The sequence below is a fragment of the Panonychus citri genome, unplaced genomic scaffold, assembly GCF_014898815.1.
Source record: "Panonychus citri isolate SS breed McGregor unplaced genomic scaffold, ASM1489881v1 Contig00140, whole genome shotgun sequence".
Taxonomy (NCBI): domain Eukaryota; kingdom Metazoa; phylum Arthropoda; class Arachnida; order Trombidiformes; family Tetranychidae; genus Panonychus; species Panonychus citri.
The window spans coordinates 2,601,748-2,618,134 of NW_026515545.1; positions in this window are offsets into that span (position 1 = coordinate 2,601,748).

Sequence of the window (16,387 nt, forward strand, 5' to 3'; positions counted from 1 at the left end):
CCTGACTACTTTTGACGATGAAACATCAATTCTTGAATCAGAAGTAGAACAATTAACTGATTTTCTCAATGAACTTTGTCCTGCCCTGGGTGATGTACAAACACTGGAAAGTGATGTTGAACAATGTAACAAAGCTTTGGACGATATTAAAATAACATTAGAAAGCAATTGTGCACTAATTATATTGAAAAGTGAACAGTTGATTGCTGAATTTGATGAATTCGATGATGATAACAATGATGATAAACTTCTTAAAATGGTTGCTGAATTGATTGCCAAAGAGTCGAGCGAAATTGATAAATTACAGAAACGTTAATCTACCAATCATCATCATCATAAAAATGAATAAATAAAATAATTAAGTGAATACTTACCATCAAAGATGCCCTAATTTGGCGAGATAAACTAAAAACTTCAGCATCCTTTTGGACTGACAATATAAGCCGATTGGTCATTTCAATGGAAAAACGAAACAAAACGAATAAAACAGATTCCAAACGAATATGGAAGAATACAAAAAAAAGAGTAACAATCTAATCTAGAATGTCGCGAACTTAAAGTGACCTTATCAATAAAATGTGTAACAAAAAATGTCAATCAGACTGCGACCGATCAATACTGACCTTGATCGCAGTCTGATATTTATGATTGTTATTATCAACTATCGTGATAACATGCAAGATAATGAAATGATGATAATGATATTTTAAATATTAATTGAAACTATTGATTTACGATTATTAGAAAGTTCTAGAAGGTGATCAAGATCTTCTGATCATGATCACCTTCGTCACCTATTGTATTAATGTAATACATTGTATCAATAAAAACACACTCTCCCTGAACAGTTAAAGAAAAAAGGATTAAAGTTTTAATATTCATTCAACATTTTTGAAATTATTGCTTTCAATTGGCGAGGTTACCAGGATAGTGAATTATCCTAGTATTATTGATAGCTCAATAAGTTTCCTGTGAATTTGATTCGAAATGGAAATGGAATTCGGTAAGTTATCGACAACACTCCTCTAACAGCTTACAGAGCAAGTTGGGAGTGAAGTCGAATCATTTTATTCGTTTATTTCTCCTCTGCATGTTTTTACTTTAATTTCCTTTCTAATTGTTAATTTTCAAACCTGAATAACTCAGATCCCCAATCTTATTGTCCAAAAGGATTAACCAAGAACCAAAAGAGAAAGTTCAATTATAAATCATATCGAAATGATAAGAATAGAAGCCAACAAGCATTGAAGCATTTAAGACAATTAGAAAAGCGGATAAGAGAGGTTTTTCTATCGGCAGTAAAAACAAGAAATCTTCACGAAAAAGAGAAAGGCAATTCATCAAGATTAGAACAATCTCAATCATTATTCGCAGAGGCAGATAAACGAGCTGCAATTTTCCTCAGGGCATCTAACAAATATCAACAACAACATCATAAACGGCCATTCCCTGTTATACAAAATAAATCACCAAGAGAAATTGCTGAGTACATAACTTATTCAATCAACTCTCTTTACCTTTCGGACCCAATTAAACCTGAATTAAACAAAGCAACAATTAATCATTCGCAACCACATCCGTTTAAGGTAATTAAAGGTACACGATTGGAAAAACTAAAATTAAAATAAATTGTAACAAATGAATAAAAATGATCAGAGTGATAAAAAACCCTGTATTCAAATAAGTTGGAAAAATTGTACACCCAAAAGAATTACTATTGAGCTAATCGATAAACCAAAAGAAGATACTAATAACTTAAATTGTTTTGAATCCATTATTCCTGAATTCGAAGAAGCTATCCTTGACTTACATTAAGCATAAAATGGAAGGTGATAAAGTGGAAATCAAAGAGACAAAAGGTAAGAAAACAACTGGTTCAATAGTTGCTTCAATACCCGTTGCCAATTTGAATAATATCAACGCGTTGAGCTACGATTACGGTGAAGATTTAGTTGATTGGTTTGAAAATTATGAATTTGAATCAGATGCTGCCGGCTGGGATGATGAGACTAAATTAACACGATTACCAATGTATTTGCAAGGAACAGCAAGAAGTTGGTATGCTTGTTATGCATCTCCTAGTGTGAAATCGAGACCAAAAGATTATCTTACATTAAAGAAGATGATGGTTAGAGATTTATGCAGATCAGATTATCGAACTATGTTAGAACAGAAGATATTTGATTATCGTCAAGAGGCTGATCAACCCGTTGCAAATTATATTCTCAAAATGAAAGATTTATGTAGAAGATATGAATCTGAGATGAATGAGAAGAAAAATATAAGAATTGCGATAAGGGGAATGTGGCCAGCGATATCACAACATTTAGACCAATTCGAAATGGAAACAGTTTCAGATTTACTAAGACGAGCTAATGTGGCTGAAAATACATATAAACGAAATCAGATTGTAAGTAATGAAAGGCAACAATTGGGGTGGCAACAAGGATTTAATGATTTAAAGAAACAAGTTGAGTTAATTGGTGATAAATTATCTTCGGTAGTTAACTTATTGCCAAAAGGTACATCAAACTCATCGGATCGAAAAAGTATAATTTGTCATTATTGCAATAAACCTGGTCATAAAAAATACCAATGTTTATCCAGAAAAGAGATGAAGAAAAGAAGAGAAAAGAAAATGAAACAAATTACCCTTCAACGTCTGGTTATAAAAATCCTAATAATAACTGGTCACGACCCAAGGTTGTCTCGATGGTTCTGAGAAATTCTGTCCTTCAAAACTTATTCAATTCAATCGATGATAATAATCTAATTTTTATGAAGGTTAAAATTAATGATATCGATTTTTCTGCTCTAGTTGATACTGGGTCTGACGTGACTATAATAACAAGAGAAATAGTTAATCGACTTCATGTCTCGATTGAATCATATCAAGGTCCAAGGACAGACACAGCGAGTAATTTGCCATTAAAACCATCAGGACAAATTACATTAACTTTCACTCTTATCGATTCACATTCAGAGATAATTAAAATCCAATCAACTGTAATGGTTGTCGATTATTTACCTGCAGGAATAGAAATTCTAATAGGACAAGACATAGCGAGAATTGCTTCGCTTGAAATAAATTGTTCCAATAAAACTGTAGTAATTTCTAGAGAGACAAATAATGGTGATGATTCATCATCAGATGAATCACTGCCTGACATTTGGGACTCGGAAAGTGATGAAGAGGGACAACTGACTATGGTTAATGTCCCTCGTAAAGAGGAACAATTTAATTTGGATTCTGGTCTTGAGCATATTGAGAAAGAGAAAGTTCAACAATTGTTAATCGCTCATCGCAATTGTTTCTCTTTCTCTGGGGAAAAAATTGGGAAAACTCAAATGGTTAAACATCAAATTAACACGGGAGATCATCCTCCGATTCATCAACCACCATACCGATTATCGGCATTGAAACGGGAATTAGCCACGAAAATGATTGATGAATTAATTGATGATGGTTTCGTGGTTCCATCAAACTCTCCATGGGCCTCACCCATCGTGATGGTTGACAAGAAGGCGGGAGAGAAGAGATTCTGTGTCGATTATCGAAGGTTGAATTCGGTAACAAAAAAAGATGTTTACCCATTACCCGATATCCAATTAGCTTTGGATTGCTTACAAGGAGCTAAATATTTCACTTTGTTAGATTTGAAAAGTGGATATTATCAAATTGCAATGGATCCAGTTGATCAAGAGAAAACGGCTTTCATCACACAAGATGGTTTGTTTGAATTTGTTGTGATGCCCTTTGGACTGACTTGCGCTCCTGCCACTTTTCAAAGGTTAATGGATCGAGTGATTTCGGGTTTGAAATATAATTGTGTATTAGTTTACATTGATGATGTTATCATTTTTTCCAAAACATTCGAGGAACATTTAATACACTTAGATTTAGTATTGATGAGGCTATCAGATGCTTCACTTACCCTTAAACCATCCAAGTGTTTTTTCGGTAAATCAGAGATCTTATATTTAGGCCACAAGATAACAAAAGAGGGTCAGTATCCCGATGAAAACAAACTGACCGCAATTAAGAATTACCCTCTTCCAGCTAATTTAACTGACGTAAGGGCATTCGTTGCTCTCTGCTCTTACTTTCGAAGATTCATTGAGGGTTTCGCAATTACGGCTAAACCATTGACTAACTTAACAAGAAAAGAAATTGGTTTTAATTGGGGAAAAGAACAAGATGATGCTTTTCAAGAATTGAAATCCAAATTAACTAATCCACCGCTTTTAGTTCACTATGATCCGAAACTAATAACGCAACTGAGATGTGATGCTTGTCATTACGGAGTCGGTGCGATTCTTTTACAGGAACATGATAATCAATGGAAACCAGTAGCTTACGCAAGTCGATTACTCAGAGGACCTGAATTGAACTATGCGATAAGTGATAAAGAATGTTGTGCAATCGTTTACGCGATTGAGAAATTTAGACCTTATCTGGAGGGAATTAAATTCGAAGTAGTGACCGATCACTGCAGTTTATGTTTTCTCACCTCCAAGAAAAAGTTACCACCAAGATTGCTTAGATACTCATTACTTCTGCAAGAATTTGATTTTAAAATTATCTATAAATCAGGGAAACATCATCAAGATTGCGATGCTCTCTCAAGGTATCCGAATGAATTAGATATAGTTGAAAATAAACTTGATGATGATGAAAGATTATTCGTTTTTCTGAATAATCAATCGAATGAAGCAGATAATCAGATGAGAATAGCTCAAGATGAAGATCCACACATCAGGCGATTAAAAACTGAAATTGAGAATCGAGTTACAATGAACAGGAAAGTTCTGGATAAATATAAAATAAATGAAGGAATATTGTTCAGAATTGTTAAAAAACCATACGAAACATCATGGAACATTGTCGTGCCGGAGAAATTACGAACGCAAATTATTCGTGCTAATCACGACGATATTCTATCTGGTCACATTGGTTTTCAACGAACATATGAAAAGATTACGGCAAAATACTATTGGCAGAAAATGGTAAATCATATTAATGATTATGTTCGACGCTGTGCTGTTTGTCAATTAAATAATAAAGGATCAGCACCTCTTCAGGCTCCTCTTCAATCTATTGCTGCCGCAAGACCCTCCGAAAAAATTGGAATAGATATGGTTGGTCGATTACCTTGTTCTAATCGACGAGAATATATAATAGTAGCAACAGATTATTTCACTCGATGGGCAGAAACACGAGCCGTAAACAATCAATTAGCTTCGACTATCGCTCGATTCTTAATCGAACAAATCATGTCCAGACATGGATGCCCGAAGATTATAATCAGTGATCGAGGAACAAACTTTACCTCAAAAATTGTGAAAGAAGTTAATTATTTCTTTTCAACTGATCATTATTTAACTTCACCTTATCACCCACAGACTAATGGTTTAACTGAGAAAACCAATCATACCTTGTGTCGAATGATTACTCACTATGTTCAACGGCAAAATAAATGGGACCTGGTCCTACCGATGATCACCTTCGCTTACAATAGTGCTAATAATTCGAGTACCAGAGCCTCTCCTTTTTATCTAATTTATGGACGAGAGCCAACGTTACCTGTTGATTTGTCAATAGGACTCAAGAGAGAGCCTCACACTCTCAACAGTTACGTATCATTTCTCGAAAACGAGTGGCCAAATATAAGAGCAATGGCCACCAATTTTTCAGCTGCTGCTAAAGATTCACAAAAGCTTCAGCATGATAAAGACTCCAACTTTAAACATCTGGAGGATGGAGAAAAGGTTACTCTTAAAACCGAGTTGAAAGAGAGTAAATTTTCACCGAATTTTCGAGGACCTTTTATTGTTGAAAAAAGAATAAATGATGCAGCTTACAAGATAAAAGATAGTGCAGGTAAAGTCAGACCAGCACATCTTAGTAAACTCAAAGTTTTCAACGAACCTTCGGATGAGCAAAAGAAAATCAATGAAGATCAAATGGGAAGGAAAATCGATGGAACGAAATTTAATTCGAATAAACTAAATATTAATAGAAAAAGGAAAACACTGTTGACCACCACTGGATGGTTATCAATTAAATCACTCTTAATTTTTCTTATTCTATGTTTGGCTTCACCCTCAATGGAATTTGATCCAGCACCTTTCATTCTCTGGAGAGAATATCCAAAACACATTATCAACGGGCACATGAATCATGAGGTCCTCATTAAAAGTCCTTGTCCACGATTCGAAATACGTACGAAAAGACAAAACGACAATATAACACTTTCTTTTGATCCTAATTACCCCGAATCATCACCATCATCGCCATCATCGTCACCTCCGCTACCGGAAGAAACATATTTACCAAAAGAATTTGTGGCACCTCCAATGCCCTATCGTCCTAGGTTTGAACAAGAAAGACAAGCAAAGTGTAACTGCCCTTCAATGTCGTGCCCCTCAGTTGCATGCCCACCAATATCGTGTCCATCAACAGGAACATCCGATGTAGCGGCGTTCTATGGCTCTCCAGCATCAACTGATTCGGCAACAAGGTATAAAGTTAACCCTCCAATAGTACATGAACCAACAGTAGAAGAAGATATGGCTAACTTAAAGAAAACTGCGCAAAATCTTTGTGAATCTGCTGTCAACGAAAACATTTATCAACCTTTATCACAAATATGTCGTCAACGTATCAAAAAATCAAAAAGGTTCGTGCTATTAGGTACAACTGCTATAATTGGAATTTCTTCTTTAATTGGATTTGGTGTTAGTCAAGTTCTCCCCTCTTATAACTTAATGACCAACAAGGATCAAAAATCTCAAATAGACGGGATATGGAAGGAGCTCGACAAGGCCTGGGACAACGATGTTATCCTTAAAGAAGCAATTACTAATCTAACCTTCAATACAAACTAAGTAATAGATGAATTAATAGTCACACGTAAGAGGTTGAAAAACTTCTTTGAATACTCACCTCTAGTTAATTTGATGACCTCGAAGGTAATCAGTAAATTAACGACAGATAAACTCCGTTTGGAATTAACCGAAAAGATGTATATCTTCGGCATTTACATGTGAATTTTCTTCGAATCTTTAACTTCACTTTGGCTTGTAACGAATCCTGTCCAATAGACGCAGTCACGGATTTTGAGTGTGAATTTACTCAGAATGAAAAGGATAAAAGATTGAAATTGAACTTCAGAGCTCAGACTATTGATCCAAAGCTCAAACTATATAGAGCCGAACCGTTTGTTTTAATCGCTCGGAATGGTACTAATTACTGTCAGAGTAATTACAACGGTGCAAAAACGGTTATACTCAATGGTCAACGGGTTTGCCCTTTAAATGAACAGTATTTCGACTCCGACAATTTGGTCTTGGCTCCAGATTTGGACAACTGTATTAATGAAACACAATTACGATGGACATTGACTGGATGCTCCGAACAATACGAACGGATGGAACCACAGATAAAAAGAATAGCGAAAGAAAACCACATTTATTGTTTTGGTCATAATATCACCTTGTTGAATATCACACGCAAATGCCCTGATTATCCGTTTCGATTGGATGTTGATACACCTTTTTCCATTGGACGCAAGAATTACTCTGTAACTTTCATCAAGAAAAATGTATTCGACACCGAAACGATGAAGATAAATTTCATCTTAGATAACAGTCCGATTGATTTTGGATTAAAACCAATCAACATGGAACTTTACTCCAATCCATATCAATTCATGAGGAAACAATGGGAAAATCCGACGGTCCAGTACTCATTCAGTACAATAATCATCATGTTTTCGATGCTTACCTGCTTCTGCGTTGGTTGTCAATGTGCAAAACGCATAGTGACATATAGAAGTCGACCTACCACGATTATACCTCCTATCAACATTCAACCAACTGCACCTCGTTGGAATGAACAGATTGTATCACTTTTAACTTGGCCTAAGACTAGACGGGAATCAACTTCAATGGGGCCTCAGAATTACGGAATCGATTCTTTATTTTCACCTTAAACTTTGTTGTTAAAAATTACTTGCACGTTTGAACCTTTAATTGCAATATTATATTATTAGAATTTTAGTCACAATTGTAATGTTATCGAAAGAGAGACCTTTCGACTTAGAGCGGAGGGTAATGTAACAAAAAATGTCAATCAGACTGCGACCGATCAATACTGACCTTGATCGCAGTCTGATATTTATGATTGTTATTATCAACTATCGTGATAACATGCAAGATAATGAAATGATGATAATGATATTTTAAATATTAATTGAAACTATTGATTTACGATTATTAGAAAGTTCTAGAAGGTGATCAAGATCTTCTGATCATGATCACCTTCGTCACCTATTGTATTAATGTAATACATTGTATCAATAAAAACACACTCTCCCTGAACAGTTAAAGAAAAAAGGATTAAAGTTTTAATATTCATTCAACATTTTTGAAATTATTGCTTTCAGGTGCATTTTAACCCAGAGACCCGGAAAATGTTAGACCAATCACAGGCGTTCAACGACAAAATCCACCGGTCGAGTTAAACTATTATCCTCTTCTAAAATATCATCATCATCATCACAAGAAACTATCGATACGCTTCTATCTGGCTGGCTGCTAGCAAAGATTTGGTCCATAAATTGGTAAACCTTTTTTATCTCATCGTCATCTACGGTGCTTGGTCGTTTGTGATATTTCTGAACAAATATACCAATGGCCTGTTTAAAGAATGGTCCCATGGTAGGAGATTGCAAAAGTTGCTGATAAGTCTCCACATAATAATCTCTTATTGGAGTCCAAGGGACGTTAACATGGTTATCGTAATTTTCAACTGGAAAACTACAGGATGAAACAGCCGGAAAAACAGGTTAAACATAAGGAAAATCAACTTCCTCTAAACGACCAGCAGCATGAAGAATAGGCCTGGCCCAGTGTCGATCTAGTCGGCTTACTTCAACGGTTAGTGCTGTTTCACGAGTTGAAAGTCGATTAACTTGTTCGTTTAATTGACTAATTTCAATATTCTTTGCCGCTACTTCAAGATTAAGGTCCCTGCATTTTCGTGATAGGGAAATGTTTCTTTGTCAAGTTTTTCATACTCTTCTACCTGTTCCAGTAGAGATTGACACAACATTCGCTGTCCTTGTGCATCCCGACAAATCGTGTAATTGGACCACCTTTTTGCATTGTGATGCATTTACTTTTCCAGCCTAAGGATAATAATAATAAAAATAATACATAATTAATTCATTAATCCATTCATCAAAAAAATGAGATACAGCTTAACATCATATACAGGGCGATTACGTTAAATTAACAGATTTGTTTTCGGAATAACTTGAGAATGGCGCATCGTTGACAAGATCAGATCGCAGATATGGACTTGGGAGACCATAGGAATTTGTTTGACATCAAAGCCGAAACTGACCTTTCGGTAGGCCAAAAGTCCGTCCGAATTTCGCTTTGAGAACGGAAATCATTTTTTTCTGGCTTTAAAAAGAGCAAAATATTTCGCAAAATTTTACCAGATAATTTTGGCCTAGCGATTCATGGACTTTTGGCCTACCAAAAGGTCAGTTTCGAACTTGATGTCAAACAAATTCCCATGGTCTCCCAAGTCCATAACTGCGATCTGATCTTGTCAACGACTCGCCATTCTTAAGTTATTCCGAAAACAAATCTGTTAATTTAACGTAATCGCCCTGTAGAATGGGATCACATCTTAGGTTGAGGAGGATTAAGAATCAAGATGACTCAGACCAGATCAAACTTGGAAGATGAAAGTTAATTGTTGTTAATTGTTGATGTTCAATAAGGATAAGGTAGTGTTGCGCTGATACTTTTTTAACGAGTAATATTATCGATACTTTCGTTTTCGATATTACTCGATACTTTTGTGAACGGTATCGAGTACTTTTTCCAGGCACTGAAAGTGAATTTTTGACTCAGAAAAATGAAAAATTGAGAATATGTAGAAATTTCACCAAATAGAATCAGAAAAAATCAAAAAATATTAGCAATACTGTTCAATACCCACGGTATTGTTGATACTTTTCGATATTTTTCAATATTAAGTATTGAAAATATTATCGATACTTTGCCTAACAATACCGATACGTTCAATCAATACTTTCTATCGGTATCGCGCAACACTAGATAAGGTTAAAGGATAAGAAGAATCTTGGAAAAGAAAAATTCTCTGATTACTTTATTCTGATTATGGTTTGATTTTTCATTCACATCATGAATTCATCACAATGAATCTCATGGTGAAAACGATTCTGAAGTTCATTGGGATAGAGATTAAATTCCTTGATTAAATTAACTTTTTTTTCTCATTTTCTTGTGTTAAGTTATTCAAGGAATTTAACATTGGACTTTTACATTGAGAACTTTTTCCTCTTCCTGTCCATAGAAAGAGATAATTATGTAAAGATGATGATTATCATCCTCATCTTCCTGTGAGTGCATCTTTTTCTCAGCATTCTTGACTGGTACTTCCTCTGTTATTACTTAAATTGTGAATTAATTTGCTTTGATAATCAACATCATCATGTTGATTGTTGTTGTTGTTGTTGTTAATGATGTGGTGTTGATGTTAATACATCAATGATCAATTTGAATAACAACATAACATCAACAATGATCAATAAATTTTATGGTTAAATTAACATTAGGAAAAACTATCAAATAGGAAATTTTTTTTTACCTTTAATAGTCAACAATTTAACTCTTGATTGTGTTATATTATTAGTGTGTTGCTGTTGTTGTTAGTTAATTGTAATCAAATTGCTTGGATGTTTATTGTTTACTCAAATCAGTGGATTAACTTTAATTTTCAAATTTCTTTAATGTTTGAATGAACTTTTTTTCACAAAGAAAATGTTGATTTATTAGTTGATTGAATTAGGAATTTAATCATCAAGAATTTCAATCAACGAAATAATTATAATCATCAACATCGTAAACAACAATTACAGGTAATCATAATTAAAGGATAATAGTAATTATTTGTTATTATCTATTTCTTTTTACTTGTTCTGATGTTAATTGAATTGTCGCTGAGGAAAAATCAAATTGGTTGATACGTTTGGAGGGATAATTGTAATTTGTTTTCTCGCGATTGTAACAATTAAAATTGAATCTAAATCGGTTACAATGATGATGATGATGATGATGAATGAGTTAATGGGTTTGGTCAAGGATGTTGAAGATAAAAAGGAGAAGGATGATAAAGATGATAAGATGGATGAGGTTGTAGGAGGGAAACAAATTTAACAATAATTATGAGCGATCATCAAATGATAATTTGAAATTACAATTACAATTACAATTGTAAACTCAATCTAAACCACAGGGAAAAAAATAAAGTTAAAATGACAATCAATTGTTACAATTTAAGGATAATCATTAAATTATAATGTAATAATAATTGTATACAAAGTTTTACTCTTTATTGTCAAAATTTTTTCATAGTAACAAGAGGAAGAAGATAAAAGTTTTACTCATCATCTTCATCCTTCATCATCATCATGTACTGACCAAAACTGACCAGAGTCTATTATTATTGATTGTTATCGATTATAATGGATGACCATTTGATCATCTTGTATTTCTTGATTCTATGATTGCTTCTGTCATTTTTGATTGATCACTTTATGCTCTCTCTCTCTCTCTCTCTCTCTCTCTCTCTCTCTCTCTCTCTCTTCATCATTATCATCATCATCATCATCATCATCTTTCACCTTTCTACCTATTCACCCAGCTACAATCAGGGTGGTAACATTAAGACCACCAAAAAATGATCAAAATCTTCATCTCGATTCCATAATCAACATGATCAACTTGATTTTTGCTTTCCAGCTAATTAACTGATTCGTTTTACTTGTATAATGATTTATTGTTAACTTTAAATAATTTTTTTTTTCAATTGAAGTAACAATTAGATGATTTGTTTTGTTAATTGTGCTTCCAATTGCTCCTCTCAAACTTCAGATAATGTGAAATTAGCATGAAAATTATCATAGTTAATATTGTTATCATCAACACTTATCATTAGCATTACTGGTTGATCGGTTGAACACCTTTTCTTACCTGGTCATGGTTCCTGATTTACCTGTTTTTTTTATATTATATAATCTTAGTAACTTTTTTTTTCATGTCTTCATGAAGATGATTAAGTCTCTCATCTTCATCATCGTCTCAAGTTTTTTTTGTTAACAAGCATCTTCCATGTTGACAGCTATCATTCATCATGTTGATAATGAAATTAATAACAATATTTAACTGAGATTTCGTAACTTTTAGCAAACAATTAGAATTAGTTAATTAGTTTAAGAGAAAGAGCAGAAAAATTTAAATGAGAGTGAAACTTGAAAAGTTTCCGAAACGTAATGAGTTAAACTTAATTAAAGAAGATGATTAATTGTCTCAAGTTTGGTGTAATTAAACAATTAACCAAACAGCAAAAACGGAATCAAATCAAGAGGCGAAAATTAAATCAACTAAATCACTAAATTTACTCATTGAAATGAAATTTCCTTTGATTGTTTATACAATAACAATAATATAACAAACAACAATCAACCAAAATGAATGAGAATAACAATTAAAAACAAATTACATGATTGCGAATAAAAAATTGAATTGATATTATTTAAATTACAATTTTCTATCACGATTAATGACTCGTTGTAAAGTTAAAGTGAAACAATTAACTTGAGTATATTAAGATGATCATCTATTTGATTAATGAAATGTTATGATACCATTAATACAATAACAAGTCATTTATTAAACACTTTTCTCATCCTCATCCTCATCTTCATCCTTTCAAAAGTTGTGATTATCATGATGATCATGATGATCATCATTATGATTAGTTAATAATAACGTTTCTGTAACTCTAACACAAGAAAATAAAAGTTTCTCAATATTAGAAGATGAAGAGAAGCAAAAAAAACTCGTTAATCTTATTTTGGGATAATGATGATAAACATAATATTGATGATCTTGTTGATGATGATGATGATAATAATAATGATGATGTACCATGTCTTCTGGATGATTATTATCAACATGATGATGATGATGATGATAATGATGATTGGGCTGAATGAAATAATAGAAAAAAAGGAAAATATGTCGAAAACAGTAAAGGTTAGATGATAAAGGAAAAGATTGATTATTTTAACCCAGAAAAAAGTGATAACCTTGTGGAAATACAATAAAAGAGATCACAGTTTCCCTTTTGTCAGGTTTGTTTCAATTCTAATAATAAAGTCTCATCATTAATCTAATCATGATTAACAATCAGTTGACAATCAACTGGCGATTATTATTATTATTATTATCCTCATCGCAAGGGTTAATATGCAAAAACGATGATAGCATTTATCTTTGACAACAATCAGCAATCAACAACAACGAAACAATCAACAAAAGTTATTAAAACTTTTTCTTCAATAATTATCGATAATTGATAATAATATTTATTGATTTGATTTCTTAATTAGTTCCCTCGATTCCCTGACACAATTATTTCTCTTGATCCTTGATTAGTAATTAATTAATGATTTAGTTGATTGTAACTTTTTGTTTTCTCTTGTTGTTAATTAATACGATTGATTATTATTATATTTTTAAAAGGCAAACGAAAACAAACCGATCATAATTAATTAATCGTATTTACAATTAACCTTTTCCATTCATTTAAAAGTAATTTAATTATTATTATTATTATTTAAAGAGAAACAAAAATTATTATCAAATTTAATTGTAATTCATAATCATTAATCATTTCTCTGCCATAATACTAATCATAATTATCTTTATCATCAACATTATAATTAACTAACTTGCTTAACGATGAAAATGTTGTCAAAAGATTTAATCATTTAACTATTATTAAAATCATTAAATGATAACCAGCAATTAATTTTAAATACAGAAGAAGCAAAAAAAAAACAATAAAAGAAATGATTAACTGATTAAATTGTTGCTGTTGCAATAATGTTAATTTCTAGTTAGTGTCAAGTTAATTAATTTAGACAAACGTCATTAACAATCTGCTTAAGGGTAAATTAATTGTTAATAGTTACTAGTTTAGTGTCAGTGCGGTTTTTAATTTAATAATGATTATCATGATTATCTTGAAAATCAGGTTAACAATTAAATGATTCTGTTGATTTTCATCTTATAATTTGGGTTTTCTTATAATCATCATTAGGAGTTAATTAAATGTTAACAGCTAATAATTAGATTGTAATTTTGATGAAACTTTGTAAAGTCAAATGATTTTTGTATTATTTGTATTAATATCATTAGTTGAACAATCAAATTGTATGTAATCAATTTATGATCCACTTGATTGTTGATAAATTGTTTATTACTATTAATCAATATAAAGACAAGGTGACCATTTGTAATATAAGGATGACCAGGTGAAGGGTGAAGAGGTCAAGCTTAATCTGATCACTTGGATTTATTGATAAACTTTTTCGTAAATCATGTTGATCAAGATTAAGTTGATTCTGTTAACTAATCTTAATCTGTAAGTAAATTTTGCTCCTCTCTAAATCTGATTACAATGATCCGTCTCCTCTATGGTTACTAAATCATAATTGTTTCGGGATTAAAATGATCTAATCTAGTGGGACATTTGATTGACAGAACCATTGAAAAGGCATTGAACCATTTAAATGTTATCATCATTGTTATCAGCAGAATCAAAGTAAAAAAATCATCATCATCTTCAAATGATAATTGACCTTAATCCTTGTTTTGACAATAGCGTATTAACAACAAATTGATAATAATTATCTTCATCTTCATCTTCATCTTCATCTTCATCATCATTTTGTAGTTTTTTCAACAAAAAAAACAAAACAAAAAGTATACGATTGAACCGAAGTAAAAAAAACTTATCGAACCAGAAAAATAAATGATAACAAATAACATGAATCAGAATCAACATGTAATTGATTTGGTAAAATTACAATCACTTGATTGTTGTAATTATAGTGATTTAATTATCATTGATAACTTATTGTAATCAATAAATTATAACTAATAATTTGTGTACATTTATCATATTGGTCATTGTTGTTTTCGAGATAAAATAACAGGGAGTTTAATGTCCAGGGAATTTGCTTGATATTATTAATAACAGCGTTTAAAGAATCGGAAGAGGAGGAGATAAGGTCATTTATTTTGTACAAATGATGAGGAGGATGATGGAGGGAGGAGAAGATGAAGGATGAGAAATGATGAGAATGATGAAAAGGAGGAAAAGGTTTTCAATTCTGAATAAATGGTCATCAATTGTGACAAATGACCAACAACATGTTTTTAAAGGCTCGTTTTTAGATGATAACATATAATAATAATAACAAAAGGTTTTAACTCAACCAGAAATATTATCATTATGATAATAACAAACCACAGAATCAACTAATGGTCAGCACGTTAATATCCGCTTATAGTTTAATCATAATGACTCTAGATTATAATATTTTAATCACTGACATTTGGTTAATGAATGGGAAATATTAAACATGAGATTAATTTTACTATTGATCTGATTAACGTAATTATCACAATCAATTTGAGTTATTTTAACTTTCTTTAAGACTAATTCACTAATCTATTAATAGATGAGATTCAATTTACAGGTAAAAGATTATTTTAATCTCATGATTTCTTGTCTCTCTCTCTCTCTCTATGTGATGTTTATTTGTTGATCAAATGATTTATCTTCAATTATTATTATTTTATTGCTTTAACTTGATTAAATTGATCTGATACATCTTGAAATAAATCTGATTAACGAGAGTTAATCAAGTGATTCAATGAGAAACAAAATCTAATCATTTCTGTTTGCTTTTGTTTCTTATGTTAATTTAATTTGCTCGAGGGGGTAAACCAGTAATTCATTAGGTTTTCTGATTGATTTTGTGTTAAGTTAATTCAATGCAATTAAATTAAACAGATTTGGTACTGATAGACAAAGAGAAACAGGGAGAGAGAGAGAGATATTGAAAGAGAAAGAAAAGAAAGAAAAAAAAGAAGATGAAGATGATAAGAGGAAGATAAAAGAGACCAGAATGAGTGAGTAATCGTAATTAGGTTTTACAGATTGATTAATGAGTTAATACCTTCAGAGTCATTAGTTAAACCAGCCCTGGAAAAGTAACCATTAACTCTTATCATTTTCATCTCTCTCTCTCTCTCTCTCTCTCTCTCTCTCTCTCTCTCTCTCTCTCTCTCTCTCTCTCTCTGTCTATTTATCTTTTTCCCTCATCATCATCTCTTTCTCTCTCTGTTATTGTAACAAGTTCTGTTGGTAATGAATCACAATTTGAATAAAATGTTCATTTATTTTGTTATTTTATCATTTTCACAGTTG